Source organism: Macrobrachium nipponense, chromosome 28 (genome assembly GCF_015104395.2).
Source record: "Macrobrachium nipponense isolate FS-2020 chromosome 28, ASM1510439v2, whole genome shotgun sequence".
Classification (NCBI taxonomy): Eukaryota; Metazoa; Arthropoda; class Malacostraca; order Decapoda; family Palaemonidae; genus Macrobrachium; species Macrobrachium nipponense.
The window spans coordinates 53,982,592-53,988,591 of NC_087217.1; the positions used below are offsets into that span (position 1 = coordinate 53,982,592).

General features: G+C 39.0%; 1 protein-coding gene and 1 pseudogene across 4 annotated transcripts in view; one reads left to right on the forward strand and one right to left on the reverse strand.

Annotated features, from left to right (window-relative positions):
- Positions 1 to 6,000, reverse strand: part of LOC135201746 (PHD finger protein 19-like) — a 593,548-nt gene that overhangs the window by 144,657 nt on the left and 442,891 nt on the right. The gene's annotated exons all lie outside the window — the stretch shown is intronic.
- On the forward strand, positions 4,132 to 4,763 carry LOC135201882 (uncharacterized protein DDB_G0271670-like; annotated as a pseudogene).

The window sequence follows — 6,000 nt, forward strand, 5'->3', positions numbered from 1 at the left end:
CCTTCACTTCCTCATGCAGACCTTACCTTACAGACCTTACAGTTCGTTCGGGTTGCCCAGGTCCCTCAGTGTGAGGCACCTCTAATGTCTACCAGAGAGTTGCTAGTACATCTTCCGGTATATTTTGCAGCTTCCAATCTTGGATGGTCTGGGATGCAGTTTAGATATTTGTCGAGCTTATTCTTAAACACATCTACGCTCACTCCTGATATATTCCTCAGATGAGCTGGCAATGCATTGAATAGACGCTGCATTATCGATGCTGGTGCGTAGTGGATTAATGTCCTCCCTGTGTGCTTTCCTCATTTTTCCTGTATAGTTTTGGGCACTATTTATCTACCTCTGCTTGCTCTTTCTGATATTTTTAGTTCCATGATATTTTCTGTTATTCCTTCTATCTGTTTCCATGCCTGAATTATCATGTAGCGTTCTCTTCTCCTTTCTAGACTATATAATTTTAAGGATTGTAGTCTTTCCCAGTAGTCAAGGTCCTTAACTTCTTCTATTCTAGCTGTAAAGGACCTTTGTACACTCTCTATTTGTGCAATATCCTTTTGATAGTGTGGGTACCATATCATATTGCAATATTCAAGTGGACTACGAACATATGTTTTATAAAGCATAGTCATGTGTTCAGCTTTTCTTGGTTTGATGTGCCGTAACAACATTCCCATTTTTGCTTTACATTTTGCCAAAAGAATTGCTATTTGATCATTGCATAACATGTTCCTATTCATCATCACACCAAGGTCTTTAACTGCTTCCTTATTTGTGATTGTCTCATTATTAGGTCCCCTATATGCATATAGCTTTCCTTCTCTGTCTCCATAATTTACTGATTCAAATTTATCAGAGTTAAATACCATTCCTATTACCTCTGCCCAATCATATACTTTGTTAAGGTCTCTTTGTAGAGCGTTCCTATCTTCATCACAAGTAATTTCTCTACTTATTCTTGTGTCATCAGCGAAACTACTCACTACCGAATCCTTAACATTACTGTCTATGTCTTCAATCATAATAACAAACAGTATTGCAGCTAACACCGTACCTTGTGGCACACCGGATATTACCTTGGTTTCATCCGATTTCTCATCGTTTGCAATAACTATCTGTTTTCTATTGTGTAAAAATTCTTTTAACCATCTTCCTACTTTATCTACGATATTGTGTTTTCTAATTTTCTTCGCTAATATATTATGGTCTACTTTGTCAAAAGCTTTGCAAAGTCTACATAAACCACATCTGTTTCATTTCCGCTTTTCATATTTTTGAATATGTTCTCACGGTGGACTAACAGTTGTTTGTGTACTTTTTTCCGGGTACGAAACCATGTTTCCTATTAAACAAATTATTTTTTATTAAATGTTTCATAATATTTTTCTTCATTACCCTTTCATACACTTTCATAATATGTGATGTTAGACTCACAGGCCTATAATTACTTGCCTCTAGTCTTGATCCACTTTTGAAAGTAGGGGTGATATATGCTAATTTGTGCTCATCATAAATCTTGCCTGTATCTACACTTTGTCTTAATAATATTGCAAGTGGCTTTGCGATAGAATGAACTACTTTCTTTAACAAAATAGCAGGGACTCCATCAGGCCCTGCTGCAGCTCCATTTTTAATTTCATTAATTGCCTGCACAATATCAGCTTCATTAATTTCTATGTCAGCTAAATATTCACTATTTTCGTCCCTTACTTCTATATCATTATCTTCATTATCTATTCTAGGGGTGAATTCTCTCTTATATCGTTCTGCCAGTATGTTGCAAATTTCCTTTTTTTTCATTCGTTAATCTCCCTTCAATTCTCAGAGTGCCTATTTCTATTCTTCTTTTATTCATCTTTTTCGCGTATGAGTATAATAGTTTGGGGTTTTGCTTGATATTTATTAGGGTTTTTTCTTCCAAGTCCCGTTTTTCATTTTCTTTTGATTGTATAATCTTTTGTTCTGCATTTTCATTTTCTTATCTTACTTTTTAGTTCTATAACTTTCCATGCATTTTTTTCTTTTTCTTTTGCAAGACCTTTTTTCCACTTTCTGATTTTCTGGAACAAGATCCTTCTGTCTCTTGGTATGCATGACTTATGTTTACTTTTCTTCTTCGGTATATATTTATCCACTATTTTCTCTAATATTTTATATAATATCTCCGTATTTACCCGTTATGGTCATCACTTACAAAAATGTTATCCCAATCTTTGTTTCTGACCATTTTATATTTTTTACTGTAGAAGTTGTATTTTCCATATCCTTCCCACTTTTTCATTTCTTGCTTATCTCTGTTTTCACTTGCTTTGGAATGAACTGTTAATTCTATGACATTATGGTCTGAAATACTTGCATTATAAACTATTATTTCTTTAACATAATTCATCTCGTTCACAAATACTAGGTCTAAAGTATTTTCCTCTCTTGTTGGCAGGTGATTTATTTGTTGAATGTTGTATTCTAGTAGCATATCTAATAGCTTTTCGAATTGCCTCTTATCTTCTGCACTACTATTACTCTCTTTTTTATATGTATAAATACAACCACAATCTCCTATTCATTCTTTCCATTCTACGAAAGGAAAGTTGAAGAGAGAAGAGAGAGAGAGAGAGAGAGAGAGAGAGAGAGAGAGAGAGAGAGAGAGAGATAATATAAAATGTTCTATAGAAAGAGTGCAAATATAAAAGCGCCAGAGAGAGAGAGAGAGAGAGAGAGAGAGAGAGATGCATAGGCAAGATCACCCTCGTAAATCCAAGTTTAAGGATCACCTTCACCGAGTCGAGACCGACATTCTCCGTAACCTCGTCTGTAGTTAACTACTGGTAAAGTGTTGTTTACCGCACCTCGATACGTCCCCTACCCGATAATAAGGTGGGTTCAAATTGCTACCATGGGGAACTCCTGATTGGCTATAGTATATTTATGGCACTTACGGTCGTGTAATTTCATTCTCTCTCTTTCTCGCTAATGTGTAACGTAGGTCGTAAAATCATGAAGCTGAAAACGCCTGTGTCAGATATAAAAACAGTAGAACATGTAGCCTTCAGAGAGAGAGAGAGAGAGAGAGAGAGAGAGAGAGAGAGAGAGAGAGAGAGCTGAAAATATAAAATGTTCTACAGAAAGAGAGCGCAAATGTAAAAACGCCAGAGAGAGAGAGAGAGAGAGAGAGAGAGAGAGAGATTGCAAATATAAAAACGGCGAGGAGAGAGAGAGAGAGAGAGAGAGAGAGAGATAGAGAGAGAGAGATTATATTATAAAAACGGCGAGGAGAGAGAGAGAGAGAGAGAGAGAGCTGAAATATAAAAATGTCTAGAAAGAGAGCGCAAATGTAAAACCGCCAGAGAGAGAGAGAGAGAGAGAGAGAGAGAGAGAGAGAGAGAGAGAGAGAGAGAGAGAGATTGCAAGTATAAAATACTATAGAGGCAGAGAGAGAGAGAGAGAGAGAGAGAGAGAGAGAGAGAGAGAGAGAGAGAGAGAGAGAGAGTATAAAAGCTATAGTATAGAGGTAGAGAAAAAAAAGAGGTTACAAATATAAAAATGTCGGAGAGAGAGAGAGAGAGAGAGAGAAAAGAGAGAGAGAGAGAGAGAGAGAGAGAGAGAGAGAGAGAGACTTCGTAGTGTGATCGCTTGCATCCTTCCCAGGCAAGCAATGTACCCACATTACTCCTGGGTAAAGAAGAAAAGGGGTGAACTAAGGAATGAGGTACTGTACTTTGTGAGAAAAAAAAACACACACACACAAAAATCAATAAATAGAAAAATGGAAACAATTATTATAGTTCTTATCACAAAGTAAGTGATGTTCTGAAGCACCGTTTTCTTCCTGTTGGGGACTGCGGGGGGTGGGCAAACTTTGTGTAAAAACAAAAAGAGATCAATAAATAGAAAAATGGAACGTAACGGAACGCAAGACAATCGATTCACGCCAGCAGTCTTCAGCTTCACGGAGGAAATGGAAAAGAGAAAAGCGAAGAAGGACACCGACGAAAAATTCTTTTGAATTCTACGGGAAATAGAAAAAAAATGTAAAAAGTCGAAATCGCCCATTCTGAAGGCGCGTCCATACGGACGGAGGAAGCGACGCCCGTAAGTGTCTTGAAGGGGGTGTGATCTTCCGGCGGGCGGAAAACAATGTGGGCGCCTCCTTTGTCTCCCGACCGAATTGTCGCAGTTTGTTCGCCCATGTCCACTTTTCTCCTTCTTCTCTTCTTCCGTCCCACCTCCTCCTCCTCATCCTCTTCTCCCTCATCCTCCTCCTCTTCTTCCTCATCCTCCTCCTCCTACTTCTCCTTTTCCTCCTCCTTCTCTTCTTCCTCATCCTCCTTTTCCTCCGCCTCCCCTCGTCTCCTCCTAATCTCTTTCTCCTGGCCTCCCTTCCACTTCCTGCAATCTCTCCTCCTCATCTTCCTCATCCTCCTCCTCCTTGTCCTCTTCCTCCTCCTCCTTCTCCTCCTCCTCCTACTTCTCCTCTTCCTCCTCCTCCTTCTCCTCTTCCTGCTCCCCCTCTTCTTCCTCTGCCTCATCTTCCTCCTCCTCCTCCTTCACCTCTTCCTGCTCCTCCTCTTCCTCCCTCTCCTCCTGCCCCTCCTCCTCTTGTTCCTCATCCTCCTCCTCCTACTTATCATCTTCCTCTTACTCCTCCTCCTCTTCTTCTTCTTCCTCATCTTACTCTTCCTCCTCCTGCTCCTCCTTCTCGTCTTCTAGCTCCTCCTCCTCCTCCTCCTCCTCCATCTTCCTCTTTTTCTTCTTCTTCGTCTTCCTAGCTAAATCTCCTCCTCCTCCTCCATCTTCCTCTTTTTCTTCTTCTTCGTTCCATTCAAATAAGTGGAGACAAGTCCCCTTCCGTCCCAGATAAGAGCCCAATTCTCTGGGCCACACAATGCGTCTGGTGTTGTTGGGACAAATAGCTGTCGCCATTTCCTTTCTCCATCAATGCTGTCTTTGTTGTTGTTGTTGTTGTTGTAGGGCTGTTGTTGAAAGTTGCCTCTTTATTGTAGGAGGATATACAGTCCCTTTTGAAGTCGAAACTCTCACTTCCGGCATCGTTATGGGGAGATTTTTTCTCGCTGTGTTGCAGGTTCATGGCTTGTCGAAGTATACAGGGTGTCCATAAAGTCCCAGTACCATTACGAGCAATTACTGGTCAGAGTGGTACTGGGATTTTATGGACACCCTGTATTGTTTTCGTAAATTGCCAGAGAGAAAAATTCTAATTTTAGAGACAATCAACTTCAAGAAAATAATCTTTCCCTAAGGCTTTTTTTTTCATCTTTAAAACACGTATTTTTTCTGCCTTAATTAAATCCACCACTGTCTGACTTAGGGGTATCTAAACGAACCCGCGCCCCGACCCCTAAAAAGCAGACATTGGCGTGCAAACAAATATATATAATATATTATATATATATATATTATATATATTATATACAATATATAAAAATGTATATACAGACATATATTTATGTATATGTATAATTTATACGTATGTATACACACATACATATACAGTAATAGGCTATATACCAACAAAAGTTCAGCTGAAACAATCTACGCTCTGCAACGAGGCCTGAGGAGTCTCAGCAACCTCTAATTATAATTTCATTAATCAAACTAAAATGAACAGCCACTCATGAGAAAGCTAAAATAAAAGAAAAACTATCTATATATATAAAAAGGATGAACCAGAGGCTGCTGCAACCACCCCGATAAAAAAGCGACCGCTCTTGAAAGAGATAACGTCGCTGATAAAAAAATAACGGTTAATAATCCCGTTCTTGAATGATGGCGATAGTTCAGATAACAGCCGACCTGGCGCTGCGATCGTTATCGGGATCGACTCGTATTTTAATACTCGCCCAAGGGAACACCCGAAATCAATGGATGACTTATTGCCCACGTACGTGATAAACTGTCTGTGTAGTGGGATAATACACAAACACACACACACAAATATATATATATATATATATATATATATATATATATATATATATATATATA